Source organism: Pogona vitticeps, chromosome 4 (assembly GCF_051106095.1).
Source record: "Pogona vitticeps strain Pit_001003342236 chromosome 4, PviZW2.1, whole genome shotgun sequence".
Taxonomy (NCBI): Eukaryota; Metazoa; Chordata; class Lepidosauria; order Squamata; family Agamidae; genus Pogona; species Pogona vitticeps.
In genome coordinates this window covers 114628322-114646153 of record NC_135786.1, presented here as the reverse complement: position 1 = coordinate 114646153, position 17832 = coordinate 114628322, and the positions used below count along the sequence as shown (strand labels likewise).

The 17832-nt window shown below is 42.4% G+C and overlaps 2 long non-coding RNA genes across 3 annotated transcripts in view; one reads left to right on the top strand and one right to left on the bottom strand.

Annotated features, from left to right (window-relative positions):
* The window catches only part of LOC140706744 (uncharacterized), a 94241-nt gene that overhangs the window by 52651 nt on the left and 23758 nt on the right, over nucleotides 1-17832 (top strand). The window lies entirely within an intron of this gene.
* Nucleotides 6067-15897, bottom strand: LOC144588870 (uncharacterized). Its single transcript, XR_013544611.1, has 2 exons — nucleotides 12067-15897; nucleotides 6067-8636 (listed from the first exon to the last, which is right to left on the bottom strand). It is a non-coding gene; the product is annotated as an uncharacterized LOC144588870 (long non-coding RNA).

Here is a 17832-nt window from a genome sequence, read left to right as displayed (position 1 = left end):
GAACATGAAAGAGAACAGAACCCTAAAAAGGATTTATATATCTGGTTTTGAGTGAGACTTTGACCAATGTATCATGAGCACATGTAACAAATTTCTGAGAGAATTCAGATACTGTATAAGCTTCTCAAAGTTGCCTCTTTAAAGACTGGGAACACAGCAGGATGTAGGTACAGTCCCAGGTGACTGAACTGGACAAATTAAAACATGATACTACTTTAGTATTCCAGTATTGAGTCAGTTTTTTTACATACCTGCTTCAGAACACTTAAAGGATGATGCATGCAGATATATTATATCCATATACAGTATATTTAGAAAGTGACTCCTGCCAAGCATGTATGTACAAATTGCAGACCAAGGTAGAATAAACTGGACCCATTAACTCTGATGCATTTAAAAGAAAAAGCAAGGCCAGCTATTTCCCCCAGGATGTATTTTGAAGTCTTAGGTGAATAAATGTGTGAAAATGTTCTTTATCTATCTATCTATCTATCTATCTATCTATCTATCTATCTATCTATCTATCTATCTATCTATCTATCTATCTATCTATCTATCTATCTATCTATCTATCTATCTATCTATCTATCTATCTATCTATCTAGTGTCATTTGTATACCATCTTTCTCCCAATAAGGGGTCTCAAGGGAGCTAAGGTTGGTAATAGACATGAGAATCATGTCATTATATGATTTAGTCACTAGATGTCAGTGGTCTTAATTGTATCCAGATGGAATCAGCCATTTCCTTTTCTATTTTGTTTAGATAGGCAATAAAGTTATAGTCTAGTTTCCTAAATGATGTGTCTTCTGTGTCTTCCATGTCAGAAATAGAGCTAGATTACAATATTTTGCCTCCTTTTTCAGTCCCCACTCCACCCCAATTGAATGGTGAGAATTCTAAGAATATTGTGGGGCCTTGTTCCTACTGTTACAGTATTTTTTTTAAAAGTCCCTCATTCTCCTTTTCTTCTGCTTTTAAACATTCTAACTACCATCAACTTGCAGGTAATTTCCCCCAGAAACTGGCACCACTCCAGGCTAGGAAATAATGTCCCATTGGAACAGTGCTATATTATGCTTCTTGTATGCATAATGGGAATGAACCTCCCATTTAAAACATGCTGAAAAGCTGCTAGTGCTGCAAAAATGTGTAGATGGGTACACAGTTATTGCATAGATTACCTCAAGATAGCACATAGGAAGAGATGTGAACACTCAAAAGCATTATACAAATGCTAAGCATTATTATGAGGTTGACTTTCCTTTCATAAGAGAAATTCATTAAATAAAATGACAGCTGCCCATGATGGATTGTTTCTAAGGTCATATATATGGATAAGATACCTTTGAGCTACCTGACCTTAGAAACAATCCATCACGGGCAGCTGTCATTTCTATATATATATATATAAAAGAATTGATGAATCAGAGCCCACTGTGGCTATTATCTTTGTATTATCTTAGTTTCTTTCCTTGCAAAAATTGAGCTATTCTATTCCACTTCTGTTCAGAAAAGAGAGGGTTTCCATAGTAACCTGGTTATTCAGCTGCAGTACTCCACAGCTTCTATAACAGCTTGTGCAGCTGCAAAAGTTGATTCTGTTTCTCAGGTCCTTCATAATCACATAGTGTCAACAGGAAAAAAAAAATTCCCTGAGCTGGAACTACATATTTGTAATAATTTGGAGGAAATGTATTTAATGCAGGTTAGCCACAAACAAGCATGGTTGTAACATATGCCAAGGTTTCAGTGTTTTTTTCTTTCTTTTAATCCATTGTGGATGGGTGTGCACACTACAGTACCTCCACGGGCATGTTCAAGGGCTGGACCCATTATCAGGAGATGGGAATGTCTCAACTGATCCCACTTCCCATTTTTATTTTTTAAAAAACAGCATTTATGCACATATGCAGATGTGCAAATTACAGGTTAAGAAAAGAAATTGCACATACACATATGTGAATGAAGGCACAAAGGATGGAAAAAATGAAGATACAACAGCAGCCAAGGGAGAGTGATGAGGTGGTGAACAAGGGAGGGGGGAAGTGGGGGGGGGGGAAGGAATCTGCAGTCTTGGAACCTGAGCTTCCTGGAAGTTCTGCAAGTTGCCTCCTGAACAGCAAGGGGCACATTCTGTTTTCCATTAAGTAACCACCCTTACCAGGTTAAATCAGAAGTTAAAAATAGCCCTGAAAGCAGACATGATCAAGGGGGTGGTGAACAGGTGAAGTGGACAACAGGCAGGCAGATGACTGGCGAGGGGGGGGGAAGGTGGTGCTGTACCACCCAGCACTGTGGAGTATCAATAAAATCTGGAGCAGAAAAAAACATGGATTGGTCACAATTTTAAACTGCAGTAGGACTTGACATCATGTGATATGACAGACCTCGATGCGGATTCCATCTGTTTTTCCCCTGACAATGTAGTTGCAACCCTTGTCATAAGATCCCAACTGTAGTTCCTGACTCTCATCGACTACCGTTTGAAATCACCAACAACATAAAGATTCATCTTTTTCCCATGCAGTGGTCCTCACATGAATGCCAACAGGTTCAGAGCTTGAAAGGCTTTCAAAGTTGTTGGGTTTTTTTTTTAATTAATGTGCCATCACGTTTCATCCAACTTATTTAAGGAATGGTTCTAGCAGTGCCAAACACACCCAGTGAATTTCTATAGCTGACGTGTGATTGAACCCATGTTGCCTCAGTCCTAGTCTATCGCTCTATCCCCTACATCAGTGGTCCCCAACCTTGGGCCTCCAGATGTTCTTGGACTACAACTCCCAGAAGTCTTCACCACCACCTCTTCTGGCCAGGATTTCTGGGAGTTGAAGTCCAAGAACATCTGGAGGCCCAAGGTTGGGGACCACTGCACTACATCACACTGGGTGAATACAAAATATAGGACACTCCCTATGCTCAGTCTTAAAAATAATAATTGCATGCCATCAAGCCAATTCTGAGTTATGGAGATCCTTCCCAGGGTTTTCTAGGTAGAGAATACGCTTTGGGACTGCACAGCCTGCCCATGACTACACAGGCTGGCTCTTCTCCCGGGAGGCACAGTGTGGAATGGAACTCCCAACCTCTGGCTCCTTGGCCAGATACCTAAACCACTGAGCTACCCAGCCATCCATCTAAAAAATGTAGGGGAGAACCAACTGGAAAAAGGAAAGAATTGCGGAAAGGAAAACAAGAAAACCTGGGATCAAATGGTACAATACTATTAGTGTTGTGTGTAGCTGAAAATCACTTTTTAAGACTTGAGAGTCAAGTATTCATGATCTAGAGCCAGATTAGGACAAGGGTGAATGGTGAAGGAGATTTAAACCTTCCCTTATCTGGATTTTATTCTAACATAACTGCTCAAAGAATGGGGTTTTTTTAAAAGGAAAAATTGTGTTTTTGCCATTGCTGTTGTAACTCTTTTAAATCCATATGCTCCACTCAATTTTTAGATGAAAAATAGATAGGGAAGGAATATTTAAACTTCTCCCACACATGCACACTGGTTCTGATCTGAGCAAGGACATTTGCTTACATTTGAGTAAAAGGAAATGAGATCTTAAATTTTGTAATACCTATTTAATGCATGGTTTGATGCTTAATTTTAAAAGGTTCCTTAGCTTGTTGGAAAGAATGCTCTTTACCTGAATTATTGGGGTAATGTTGTTTTTTGACAGAAGGCAATTTATACTTTTAATGCAACAAGTAAAATTTTGGCAAGAAAATGGGTTCCTTCTTTGTGCAGTAAATTTCTTGTCTGCTTTTTCCCTTTCTCTCCCTTTTACCTCTCACCACTTTTTTTTTTAAGGGCCAGTTTTCTATGTTTTCCTCCAGCACAAGGAAGTACATAAAAGATATTGCTGCAAACGTTTGCTTTGTTTTCTTTTGACAAATGCATGACATTAAACTTGGGATGTGTGGGGGATATACGTATATGCTCCACACTCAAACTGTGCTCAGAAGGATGTCAGCCCATCTGTTGTGAAACAGTTCCCCCTGAAGTTCAGCAAACCTTCGGGAAAGAAAGGGAGGCACCATAGCTTCAAAGAGTTTTCCAGAGGAAAATTCCACTATGTGTTTCCAGTTCTGGCATTTCCCTGGCTAAAATTGCTGGTTGCTTCCTGGCATCCTTTAGGGCTCTTGCAGCTGGTTGTTTAACAGAGCCATGCCCTAGCTCAGCAAATTACTAATGTCACACTCCCTGTGGCTTCACATCTGGAAGGGAAATGTTTGGGAACATGTATACTGGCCATTTTCCCTGCCCTTTGGGACTTGAAATCATTTTGATATTGAAAGCGGGGGGGGGGGGGCTTCACTGTCCTCATCCTTCCTTGCACTTTTCTCCTCAAGTTGACTTTGAACCTTTATAAAAACAAAAACAGATCCCCAGAACTAGAAAACCTGTGTACCATCCGTGCTTATCTCTGCTACTCTCTGGGTTACTCTGGTAGCTATAGTCCCACTTTTAATTATCCCTGGGAAAGAAAGGGCTGGATAGAACCAAGTGAAGGGTTTGTTGTGGTTCGTGTGTTTGCTTACTTTTTCTAAAATGTGATATTTCCTCTTTAACATCTGTTTCTCTTTGTCTGAGTTTTATACTAAACTGAAGTTCCATTTCAAAGAAACATTTTTCAAAGTATTCAAACTCTTCTCTGAAGATTTCCATACCAGCATCAAAGCATCACAGAAGAAAGACAGCTTTCATTCCCAGTTAGTTGCACAAGCACAGGGGCATATAATGTGAAGGTTCTTCAATGGGGGGGCCTTTTTCTTCCCTTTTTATAGACAGGGAAGATGCAGGTTCTTGCTTCAAATGGTAAAGGTAAAGGTTCCCCTTGACATTTTTAGTCCAGTCGTGTCTGACTCTAGGGGGCGCTGCTCATCCCCGTTTTCAAGCTGTAGAGCCAGCGCTTGTACGAAGACAGTTTCCGTTGCCACACGGCCAGCGTGACTAGGGAACGCCGTTTTACCTTCTCACTGAGGTGGGACCTATTTATCTACTTGCATTTGCATGCTTTCGAACTGCTAGGTTGGCGAGGAGCTGGGACAAAGCAACAGGCGCTCACTCTGTCACATGGATTTGATCTTACGACTGCTGGTCTTCTGACCCTGCAGCACAGGCTTCTGCGGTTTAGCCCACATTGGGAATATTTAAATAACCATTCAATTTTTCAAAAAACAAACAAACAAAACAAAACCAAAAAAACACCAAAAACAAAACAAAACACCAGCCCTCCAATTTATGATTTTGGGATACAGTACAGTGGTGCCTCGCATAGCGAGGTTAATCCGTTCCGGATTAACCTTCGCTATGCTGAAGCATTGTTGAACGGGGCAGGGATTTCCATTGGAACGCATTAAACATGGTTTAATACGTTCCAAATGGGCCAAATACTCACCGTTCAGCGAAGCTTCTTAATGGCCGGCAGCCATTTTCGCGCCCTCGCCTCGCTTAACAAGGGTGCGAAAACGCTGCAAGCGGCCATTTTGGGCCATTTCCGGGCTTCCGGCGGCCATTTTGGCCGCCGAACAGCTGATCGTCGGGCTTCATTTTGCGAAGATCGGTAAGCGAAACGCTTACCGGTCTTCGCAAAGCGAATTTAGCCCTATTAGAAAAACGTTGAGCGATCGGATTAGCGATCCGAAAAAACGGATCGCTATGCGATTTCGTCGTTATGCGGTGCGCTCGTTAAGCGAGGCACCACTGTATTGTGCTTCTGTACCCACAATTAAAAATGCCAGGAAATGACCCAATATCACTGCAAAATATTGTGCCCACATTGCGAGCAAGAGAAAGGATGCTAAGCTTTACAAAGCAAAGAGCAGAATGACAGCAGGAATGGCTGCAGTCAAAATGGTCTACAAGATACCCTCTTCTGCTCACTAGCATTCACACTTTTTGAAAAAGGGCCCTGACAATTGTTTGGTGAGAAGTGGTTAACTGATGAAAAGAGGAGTCAGCTTCTGAAATTTTCCCTTGCATGGTGTCACTTTGTAAACCGGTGCTGGGGGACTCCTGTTCAACACCTTGACCATTAGCCTGTGGCATCTCAAGGTTCTATGATTCCCCATACTATTTCACATATGCGTGAAAAACCTGAAAGAGCCTGTCTAGAATGTTGTTTTCTGGTGCCACCAGTGTGCTTGCAACATCCAACTCCATCTGCATGGTTTGGATATAATTCGATGTAAAAAATCATGTGGATGTAAGAACTGCTGGATAGATCAGTAGTTTAGGCCTGTAGCTGGGAAAGCAGAGGTTGGGAGCTCAGTTCCCCACTGTGTCTCCTTCTCAGGGACTGGACTTGATGATCTATAGATTCCCTTCCAGCTCTGCAGTCCCAAAGTTGTTATTATTGTTATTGTCTGTGCCTTGGATTGGTGCTTTTGCACCACTGCAAGGCCATGCACTCAGGGACCCATGATTTCTGTGTTGTAATCTATAGGCACAAATGAGGCCTATGACTGGCCAGTGGTTTGAGGATGATTCTGCAGAAAAATCATGTCAATCCATGAACATCTCTGGCTTATATTGGTGTTTTGCACCACTGCAAAGCCATGTGCTGGAGGATCCATTATTTCTGTGGTGTAGTCTGTGGGCAGAGATTGGCCGTATTATTTGATAGTGGTTTGGGGGGTGATCCTACGTAAAAACCATGTGGATCCATGAGGATCTGTGCCTTGGATTATTGTTTTTGCGCCACTGCAAAGGCATGCACTTGGGGACCCAAAATTTCTGTGTTTTAGTGTGTGGGCAGAGATGGCGCCTATGACTGGGCAGTGATTTGGGGATGATCCTGCAGAAAAATCATGTTGATCCATGAAGATCCATGCTTTGGAGTCATCATTTTGTGCCACGACAAAGCCATGAGCTGAAGGATCCATGAATTCTGTGGTATAGTCTGGGATCTATGATCTGATAGTGGTTTAGGAAAGATTACTTCTAAAAATCATTTGAAGTCATGTGGATCTGTAAACTTATGATTAAACTGCATAAACTTCCTCATGAGTATACTGGGTGAATTTGCTCATGAGTAAACTGGGTAAAACTTGTTTTGAGATTAACCCCAGTAACAAAGCAAAAAGACTGTAATTTCACAGTTTAAAAGACTGAGCTGCTGAATATTATTATATATTTTTAAAAAATATCTTTTAAAATATTTCACAGGTTGGAGCTAAAAATGTGTTGCCAAGAAGCTTTCTTTCATGGTGAAATCTGATGCCTTTTTTGTATGAGCTGCCTGGCTAACATTCTGTCAACAGTTCAACTTTTTCCTGCCCTTCTAATGGAGAGAGGAAGAGGTTATCCAGAAACCCCCTCCTAGCCCCAGTCCTGTAAACTGTCCTCTTTTAGTCCCATCACTTCCGCGGATTCTTCTGGTAGCGACAGGTGCAGCAAGGGCCGTGGAACCTTCTCCCCACCCCTCTCTCTCCTCAAAGTCTCTGATGGTGGATGCTTTTCTCCACCATCTTCTGGTTGAATTCTCCTCCAGGGTGGCAGGTTCTCTATGCTGGTGCCTCTCTTCTCTCCCTCTCCATCCTTGCCCTCTCTTCTTACTCCATTTTCTGCTGTCTTTCTACCACCACCCCCAGTAGGATGGTTTTTTTTTTGGCAGAGAAGAATTCCTTCATCTCTCAGCCTCCTCTCTTAGAATCATTAGCCTTCCCATTTGTGTGTCACAGTGTGTCCATGGATTTTCCATCCATATCCACTCCCATCTGTCTGGCAGTATCCTCATCTCCCTTTTCGTCTCCACTGCTCCCACTTCTACCTCTTTCGATCCTTTGATATTTTCTCCCCTTATTTCCTTTCCCACCACTTCTCCTTTCAGATTTCCTTCCTTTTCTCTCCTATCCTCCCTTCCCTTTTCTGGGTGCCCTTCTGTTTCTCCTGCTTTTTTGTTTTCTTTTTCTCCAACAGGCGGCATCTCGTTTTCTTCCGTCCCATTTTTTCCAGCTGAGGTTTCTGTGCTGTTCCTCCTCTTCCAAGGCAGAGGGAATGCCTCTCAGGCAGGATAAATTTTCTTTTCACCCTCTTTCTCACATTCCAATACAAGTGAAAACTGGTTTCATTCCCTAGGGCCTGCTTCTTGTTTATTTATTAAATTGTCTGGGTGCTGCCTTTCAGACAACCCCCCCCCAAATTACAAAAGATAATTAACTTCATAATACATTGACAGTATATCTCCAAATGATTGTTTCAAATTACATTTGCCGGGCTACATTTCTGAGGCTCAGTTGTTGATCCATTTTCCTGAGTCTGCCCCAAAAGTTGTTTTCTCATTCTTAGAAATTTCATTCTAGTTTTGGAAAGTTTTTAAAATTTCAATAGCGCTCCATTTCAGGTATGGTTTCTTTAGTATGTGTATTATGGATGAGAGGAAGTTTTAAAATGGTAAAAATAAAATGAAATAAATGGGCAGCAGTTACAAATCTAAACAAATCTTGGGCAGGGGGTTATGGACGGTCGCCAAGCGAGTAGTCATCATAACTCTTCAGACAGAAGCATGCTGCTAGAAAACTGGACTTTATTTCTCACCTACTTACAGATGATCCCGGGAGGGTCTTAATAGTCTTCCCATTCTGTCCAAATGTCACATCTCTGTGCAGTTCAGAACACATAATATCTGTTCAAGCAGAAAATAAGACCACAACAATTCACAATGTGGCACATAAAATCTAAAGTGCCTGGGCAAAGCCCAGTGTTTTAATATGTCAAAAAGAAAGCACAGTCAATGCCAGTAATATTACATTTATGAAGCTACTCCAAAATCGGGGAACCATTAGAAAGAAGACCTATTTAGTGTTTATAAAAGATGGTCCTTGGAGATTTCAGTACTTGGGCAAGATAACATGGAAGGAGACAGTCTTTCTGGGTGCCCGTCTGTGTAGATTTGAAAAATGATAACCTGCACCTTGTTCTGAGTCTGGTAGCATATGAAGAACCAATATCTTCTGAGGGATTTGTCTGATAGACTCCAGAGGTCTGCACAAATGGAATGTTTTGAACTGTTTTGAACAATAACCTCACATATAATCTGTCTCTGTCTCTTTGTCACACACACAAACGCACACATGCTTTTCAGTCTTACTCTGCAGCTAACCTATGCAGATTAGTGAAGAAGGGGATATTTTCCTGCTCAGTGCTGGAAAAACCATTGAGAAGCAAAGACATCAGCAACTCAGTGAGTGGTATTTCCACGTGCTGTACAGTGCCAAAGACTCTCTTTCCTAAAGCAGCCGAGAATTGGCTGATGATTGAAGATAAGAGAACTAGCTGATGATTGAAGATAAGAGCTTCTGCCATGGGGGAGTCAGTGCCTGTGTGTGTAAAACGCAGAGCCTGCAGGGAAAGTTTGGAAATCCTGCTATGTGTGTGACCCATTGGTAGGGTTTCCCATGCCTGCTTTAGAGGCTGCCTTGACTTTTTGTTCCCTAAAGTGCTTCACATCTGCATGACAGGCAATAATGGAGGTGCCTCCAAGCACAGCGATGAAGCTTCTGTTTTCTCTCCCTCTGGTGGCATCAGTGATGGCTGTTGCTACCACAAGATCTGTTCCAGGAAATCTCTGCCCTTCCCTACTTCCACTAAATTGTTTTTTTTGTCTTGAAAATGATGGTGTGTGTTGAAATAAGGCAAAAATTATGCAAAACTGGAAAAAGGAGAACCCACATGAAACATGACATCAAGAGATTGTTTGTCATTGCTTTCCGAAGACAGAGAGGAAACTGGGTTCTGCCTGCTGAAATAAAAACAGTGTTCTGATTTTACTTTTATTTCTACAATACACTCCCCCATAATTTCATATTAAATATGACATGTTCTAGAAAAGCAGTTAAACCCATTATTATGTCATATTAAAATAATATTTCTTAAAATTTTTCTCCAGATTTCAAACACCCAATGAGGGGTTTTCAGGGAATTTCAGTGCTTTTAGACATTTTTAAACTCCATCCATGCCACCTATTTGCATTTTGTACCAAGCCTCATGTGATTCAGGTTATTAGATGACTATGTATCTCAGGCTTACTTCTGGCTGGTCAGGTTTGTCAGAGTCAATATTTATGCAGCATACATCTCTAATGTATCCTACACGTGGCAGGAAGAAGCGACAATGATCCAGCATGTGCCTGGGTTGCCATAAGATACCTTTAAAGGAGACTGCTGTGAGTGTGTCAACATTTGTAAAGCCCAAAGAGTGGGGCCTAATGGAAGCAAGAGCTCAAGCCTGGGATCTGTTTTCATTGCTGGGGCTCTGTTTTTGAACAAGGTGGCAGGATGTGAGTGGTACCTTTCAGTTCACAGCCCTTGTGGACAAAGGACAGCCCCTGAGTCCCTTGCCTGTTTTTTTCCTGTTAAATGTGCTTCCATTTGGCAAAATCAGTTAACCAATAGGCAGACTTTTGCTTGCGGAAATGCCACACACTCTCCTGTTAGCTGTAGCCAGGTCACATTTGCAATTACATTTATCAACCCTTAGGCATTTGAAGGGCCATATTCTCCCACAGTAAACCTGTGTATGTTTTAAGGCCTTCTTTTTCAGGGTTTTACTAGAAGAAAGAACTATATGAACTGGGGAATACCCTACATTTGGTGCAGTCACAATTTAGTTTTGGATCATTAAAATGATTCCATTTAGCACTAAGGAAGTTACTAAGGAACACTTGTCTTACTCCATTATAGCCCTTATTAAAGATAGTAACCCAACTTAGGGTTGTTAATATTTGCTCTCATTTAGATTTTTTTTCTCAGTTGAATAGCCTCAAAGAGGGCTACCAACTCAAAGCGTCGACTGAAGTCTCAGGAAATAGCCAATCTTCCTCAAGTCTTCAGATAAGGAGACAAATCTCAGGGTGATGTTGATTTTTCTTTGATTTGGTGGCTTTAATAGCTGAGTATCTGCCTCCTCCCATCTGGTGCCAGGGCTCACTCTGTCAGCACAAAGCTGTTTGTACATGTGCTATGTTCATCACATTTGTTTAGGAATTAAGGTAGAAAATCCATCTGATTTCGTTCACTCTCTCAAATACATTCGTAAAGCATACATATTAGTTTGCTGTTGATACACAATGGCTTTACTTATGGTTCATCACAAGAGGCTGTTGCCCTGTCTCAGGTTTTGGCTCTACAATCTGGAGGAATGGCAAGCTCTTAATCTCTCTCTTCTAGCTCCCCAGTGTAACCTTTCCTCACAGGAAACTGCTTCAGTCCCTTTATCATTTTGACTTTCAGTATTTTTTCCCCAGTTCCACATTGTGGTGACTGAAGCTTTACAAACTATTGTCAAGAACTCAACTTTGGACATGAAAGGTAGATTTGTTTAGCCTCAACATGATAATACATTTCCTGATGTGGGACCGACACTGATCCCCCGTCCGTGAAAGTGGACTCTTCAACTCCCCAAGAGTCAGGGTACAATTTCTGAACTGCAGTTCAGCTGTGGACTGGGGTATTGGTGGTGAAGATACAGTATGGATGAAACCCTCAAGGCTGCAGGTGTAGCAATGACCAGGATGGGATTTAATGAGGAGGGTGAGACAGGAGAGGAGGACTGTTAGGCTGATGTTGTGGACTGGGAGGTGTTTGAGGATAGGAGGTACTGATGTTGCCGGAGCGCTTGACAGATGGCTGGTAGACTATCCACCATCATGATCCCAACACCAGGTAGTGGGTGCCACCTGAGGAGTCTGCTGGAGTCTGCCACTGGTGACACAAGGCTCAGAGGCTTGAGAATCAGAGATGGGCACACCATTGGCAAAGGAGTCAGCAAGGGCAAGTGGCCCAGCAGCACAGACCTCCTGCTCGGCCTACTCACAGTTAGCCCTACTTCTGTACCTCCTCCCTCTTTGCCACACTGCAGCGGAGAGCCTAGCCAGGTCTGGGTAAAGTTTGGCCTTGCCTCTCGAGAGGATTGCCATACCTAAGGGGTAGCTGTGCAACAGTGGGGGCTAGGGAGGCATAGCAGGCACAGGAGTCCACCCTCCCCTCCCCTCCACAAAGGACAGTTGGCTGCCTTCATACAGCATCCATGTTGTGCCACCCCATGCCTGGCTCACCTGAGAGGTGTCCTTGAACTTGTAGAGGAGGGAGGGCTTCACTCTTCCCAGTAAAAGGGTGGTAAGGGGTTTCTATTCCCTGAAGCACTTTGGGAGTGAAGCCAACTCCCTGGCACCCTAAAGTTCTTAAGTTTGTTGTCTGGGCCTGTTGGAGCTCCGTTGCTCAACAAAGAGCTTGTTTCTGCAAGCACTCATTGTGTCATTATGGAGGAGGCCGCGGGGGCGCTCACATCCAAGTGTCCTTATTCAGTGGCTCTAAATTTTTTATTTCTCTCTTTACCCTTTTTGATGTTGTCAGGGGTATTTTCCATGAGGCAATTATATAACAAGCTCTTACACCGTGACACACTTTGTACAATGGGGTTTGTATTTTATGAAGATGTGTCAGGCAATCATTTAACTTGAAAGAAAAAAAAAAGTTAAGCAAAGACATTATTACGAAAAATGAGGCAAGTCCAGAAAAAAAAACCAGCACTGAGCTAATCAACTTGGTTGCTAGTGGCTGCTTCACTGTGACAACACCAAATCAACAAGTTATTGCACTGGAAGTGTTCTTTTTTCTTCTTCCTTCTGCCCCACCCACTCTCACCACAGACATTAATCATTCATTGCTTTGTAAGAAGATGGGGAAACACATGCTGCCCTTTAGTTGCCGAGTTACTAAGCACTTCCTTTCCCCCCCCCCCTTTTACTGTCTGTGCTTGAGTTCACACCAGGCCATCTTCTGAGGGTGTTGTGAGGGAACACACCATATTCGAGGCCAGGCAGAAGCCACTAAAGTTAATACATATCTTTTCTTCTAAGTTACTATTTGCCAACCCCTTTTTAGAGCCGGCCCAAGAAATTTTGCTGCCTGAGATGGCTCTGCAAATGGCATTCCTTGTTATCCATTTCAAAAATGTGTTATTCCCTAGGCCGTGAAAGCCTTCGCGAATACAGTCTTTGTAGGGTTACCTAAATTGAAAGCAGTCAGAAATGATACTGCAAATCAAGCCAATGCAAAGCCAAATCACTCCAATTCAGTTTGCCAATGTAGTTGCACGCTAAGATGGGGATTATACAAAAGTTTATTACGAGTCCTCCATCTCCTGCTCAGGCATACCCCAATTCTGATTACTGTACCCCTTCCTACTATGCCATCATTTTATTAAAGCACTCAGATATATCCAGGCAAAACAGAGCTGCTTTTTAGGTCTTATAACTTGCCCAAGAGTATTGCTATTGCTGTAAGTAACTCTTGTGCGACTGGAGTATAGTTTAAGTGTTTTCCTTCAATCCATGTGTACAGCTGCCAAGCATGTGGAGCCCCAACCATTAAATCAGCATCCCAATAAGAAAGTAGAGTGCAGACTCCAGGGGAAAGTCCTCCATAGCTCGCATCTGTGGGTGTTGCTGGATTGTTCAAATGCTACTCCAGTTGCGTTAGCTGCTCACCAAAACTGCAGCTTCCGTGCAGTTGTGTACAAATAAAAATAGTCTTGAAGCTGTTATTAAGCATGGCATGGAGAAGTTAGCCACCATCAGTGTGACACCATAGTACAGTGGTTCTGAGCTTTTCCGATCTTGGGTCCCTCCAATCCCTCTGTCAAACAACCTGAATCCCACCATCACAAACACAAAAAGCCCAGTTTTTCTGAGAAGGTCATGTATATATTTATAGATACGCTGCTCTTATGTTTATCATTTATGACAAATTTTAATAGAGCAAAAATGTTGGGAGTGAACACAAACAAGCAAAATTAATAGTTGAAAATGATATAAACACTGCTGAATACAAGCTTTATTCATTCATTAATTTATTAATTCATTCATTTATTTTTACTTGTATGCCGCCCGCACTCTGCAAGACTCTCTGGGCAGCTTCCAACATCAATTAAAACAGTTTAGTTAAAAACAGACACTAAAAACCAATACAACCACATCCACTCTACAAAAGAAAAACAAAAATAAAAGTAATCTACTACCACAGTAACTGAAAGATGCATTTATTAAACAGCAATTTATTATTAAGGATAGATACTATTGCTATGGCTAACAACCTACTTACAATGCATAAGTAAAAATAATAATTTGAGAACTGAAAATGAAAATTAAGGAACAAAAATAATAATTTCATAATTTTCTGTTGTGAAAAACTCATATGACTACTTCTGTGTCCCTTTCATTAGTACACATAGCTGAAAACTGCTGCTCCAGGGGATGCAAAATTCAATAAAAGCAATGTGCCAAACGTGTGTTAATAATTACATAAGAGAGGTGTCTGTGTGAGCAAGTGAAGGAATTGCTCATAGCACTTTGGTGTCTTCCACATAAAGCACTGAAAGGACTACTTCTAAGTACTGTGAGGAAGCTTTCATGAAGGTGGTATTTATGGATGGAATACTACTATGGCAGACGTACCTTTTGAATCCGGCACATGCTGGCAAGTACTGATGCTAATTCTGCGTGAACTAGTTCAATCTTTCATACGTTGTAGTGCTTAGAGAAGGATTTGGTTGTAGGGTTTTTTTCTTCCCTCAGGATCATGGACACTGATGTGCTTCCAACTCCTTCTTGTCCTGACTGGCTTTCCATGTGTAAAGTAGCAACAGGGTTGGAATCCAAATAAGGCAGCTGAGAAACAATAGGAATGATATCACATGTGCCTGGAATGTGCAGAAATACAAAACATTTTTAAAAGCTAAGAGAGGGCGTCTCTCCCTACAGACACACTATCTCCAAGCTCTTCATTGGTGGTGGTGGTGGTTGTTTTTCCATCCTCCTCTGGATATGTCCCAGTTTGTCATTATGCTGCTTAAAATAATGGTGTCAAGATCAAATTATAACTCTCAAACAATGATCTCAGAGTGCTAGAAAACATGAGTTAATATTTAAATGCTTTTATGGATTGAAATGCAGTCTTTACAGGCGTGTCCAGAAATGGACTTGAAACTGAATCAGACAGAACATAGTTACAGCAGTAAAATATTGACTGCTTGGCAACTTAGGGCCTTTGATGCCTAGCCTGCCCCTACTATGCTAGTACTACCCTAACCCTAATGCTAGAGCCTGACAAAGGATTATCCTCTGTGATACCCACAGATCCTGAAATAACTTAAAGTGACGAGAAAACCTAGGTTCTGCCCCTGTGTCAGAACTACGTGCCATGTTTTATGTCTCTGCATGATGGAAGGTTGCATGATGGGAATGACACCGCCAGAAGGAGGTGTGTGTGCTGTTCTCATTAGGGTTCCCAAGTCAGCTAGTACTTTCTCTTCAAATAGGGTACGAATTGCATTGCAAAGACCCACAGAATGGTTCTTTCTGCAGTGCTGGGATCACAACAAAAGGATACAGCTTCTGGGCAGCTGGCAGCACATGTGAAGCCTGGCCTGAATAAGGTGTTGAGGGAGAACATGCAATACCTGCAACAGAGCACAAGAGAGAGAAAAATTGTGGCATACAGATGCTTAATTGTTCTAGTTGCTCACTTGAGCAGATTTTGATGAGAGGCAGAGATTAAACCTGACCAGGAAAATAGGGTTATTCATTTTTGTACTTCACCCCCCCCTTTCACCCCCACCAATTCCTGAATTCCAAATTGGCACCAGCACGGCTCAAGATGGGCATTACATAATGGAGCTTATGAAAGCAAAATTACCCGGCTGTGCCAGGCCTGTTAGGCCAGTGTGAATAGAGAAAACACGCTAATGCTTCATCTTTTTGAACTCTGTCCTAATTGGAGTTGTTTGTTCAAGAGCATTGAAATTTCAGGGGCAGGGGGTGGGTGGGTCACTGAATGGAACAACAGAGCTGCACGTGGTTTTTACAGGATACACACATGGGATCCCATTGTTCATTGAACTTGGGACTTATGTTCTTGGCAGGAAAAGAAAGCCTTATGAGTGATGAAGTGAGGGGAGGAGCTGGCAATTAGTACTATGCATAGGGTTTGGATTTTAAAGGTACCCTGATTCAGAACCCTGCTCCTTTTGGATTACAATTCCCAGAATCCTCAGCTAGCAGGGCCAGTAGTCCGGATTAATAATCTCAACATTTTGTAGTAGGAATATATTTTATAAATTAGGCTAATATCTAGTTTGTATTAATGCAGAAGTTATTTTGGTCATACTTTGAGGGACAGGTAGAAGGGTAATCGTAGATGAAGAAAGAAAATGAGCAAGATCACAACTATATTTGCGAAGGCTTTCACTGGCCGGGATCTAATGGTTGTTCTGGGTTTTTCGGGCTCTTTGGCCGTGTTCTGAAGGTTGTTCTTCTTCACGTTTCACCAGTCTCTGTGGCTGGCATCTTCAGAGGACAGCAACCTGTACTTCTGATCACAGATGGACTTGCTGTTATAGTATGTCTAAAAGCCACTGATAGACTAATTCTCCGTAATTTGTTCTGCTACCTCTGCTACATGTTGTTAACACATCAGAGTACAGGTTGCTGTCCTCTGAAGATGCCGGCCACAGAGACTGGTGAAATGTCAGGAAGAACAACCTTCAGAACATGGCCAAAGAGCCCAAAAAATCCAGAACAACCATAAGATCACAACTCATAAGAAATAGAATTGAAGGGTATAAGTGCCACGTCCTTAGCAACTGGAGGTCCCTCACACAAACTGATGTGTTAACAGCATGTAGCAGAGGTAGCAGAACAAATTACGGAGAATTAGTCTATCAGTGGCTTTTAGACATACTATAACAGCAAATCCATCTGTGATCAGAACTGCTATTTCTCTATGGATATTAGCTGCAGGGGGTCAAACAACTCCATCCTGCCTGTTTGTCCAGGAAGCATCAGGGTGGCCTCTGAATCAGAACTTTGGGGTAAGTCAGGGTCAACAGCATGTGAGTATCAGTTTGTGTGAGGGACCTCCAGCTGGTAAGGATGTGATACTTGGCAGCAGAGAACAGATAGCTGGAAGAATCTTTGGGCACATCTGCAATGCTGTGCTCCATAGGTCTGAGAGTAATACAGACCTATGTCTTCTGCATCCTCCCAGGATTCTTTGCAGGGGGTTATAGCAAACAGACACAAAAATGTACAGAAGGTTAATCCAGGATTCCTACCCCACTCCTTCATGCCCTCTGCAGAGCACCCCAATGCCCCTTTACAAATCACAAGGATGCCCTCCGACCCACAAGGGTACATGGGGGAAACAAGTCCTGATATAGGCTGCTACTCAGGCCTGGATGTGAGAAGAGAGCAGTCCTGCAGCACTCCCACCGCTGACAAAGATGGGAGGGGGGATTGGGAAAAAGAATGGCCCTGATTTTGGCCACTGCCACTTGTCTTTTCTTCAGAGTAACCCACCTTCTCCTGTTCCTCCCCTCCTTCTTTGTTGGGAGACGGTGTAGCAATGCTCCTCTGTTTTCATACTGATGTCTGGTTGCTTCTCTCAGTGCAGAGGGCTTGGAACAAAAGGTGACTTACACTGAAGAAAATGTGAATGATGGCAGACAGCCATGATGAGTGATGTCAAACAGTGGTGACCAACACGACAGGCCTATGTTACCTAGTCTGGCATCTAAAGGAGAAAGAAGAGACTGAGGCAGCTGCACACCTCCTACCAAAACCCAGTAACATACAGGGCAGACAATTTCCTCAGTGCTAGGCGGTGGAGGATCCTCTTTCTCAGAGGCAAAGCCCAGTGAGAGGGGTGATTAGGAAGCTAGCCTTGGGAGTGTCCCAACAGGCAACATTCCTAATCATCATCCCATAATTCCAGCCCTGGATTAACCATTAAACAAAGCAAGCATGTGCTTAGGGCATCAACAA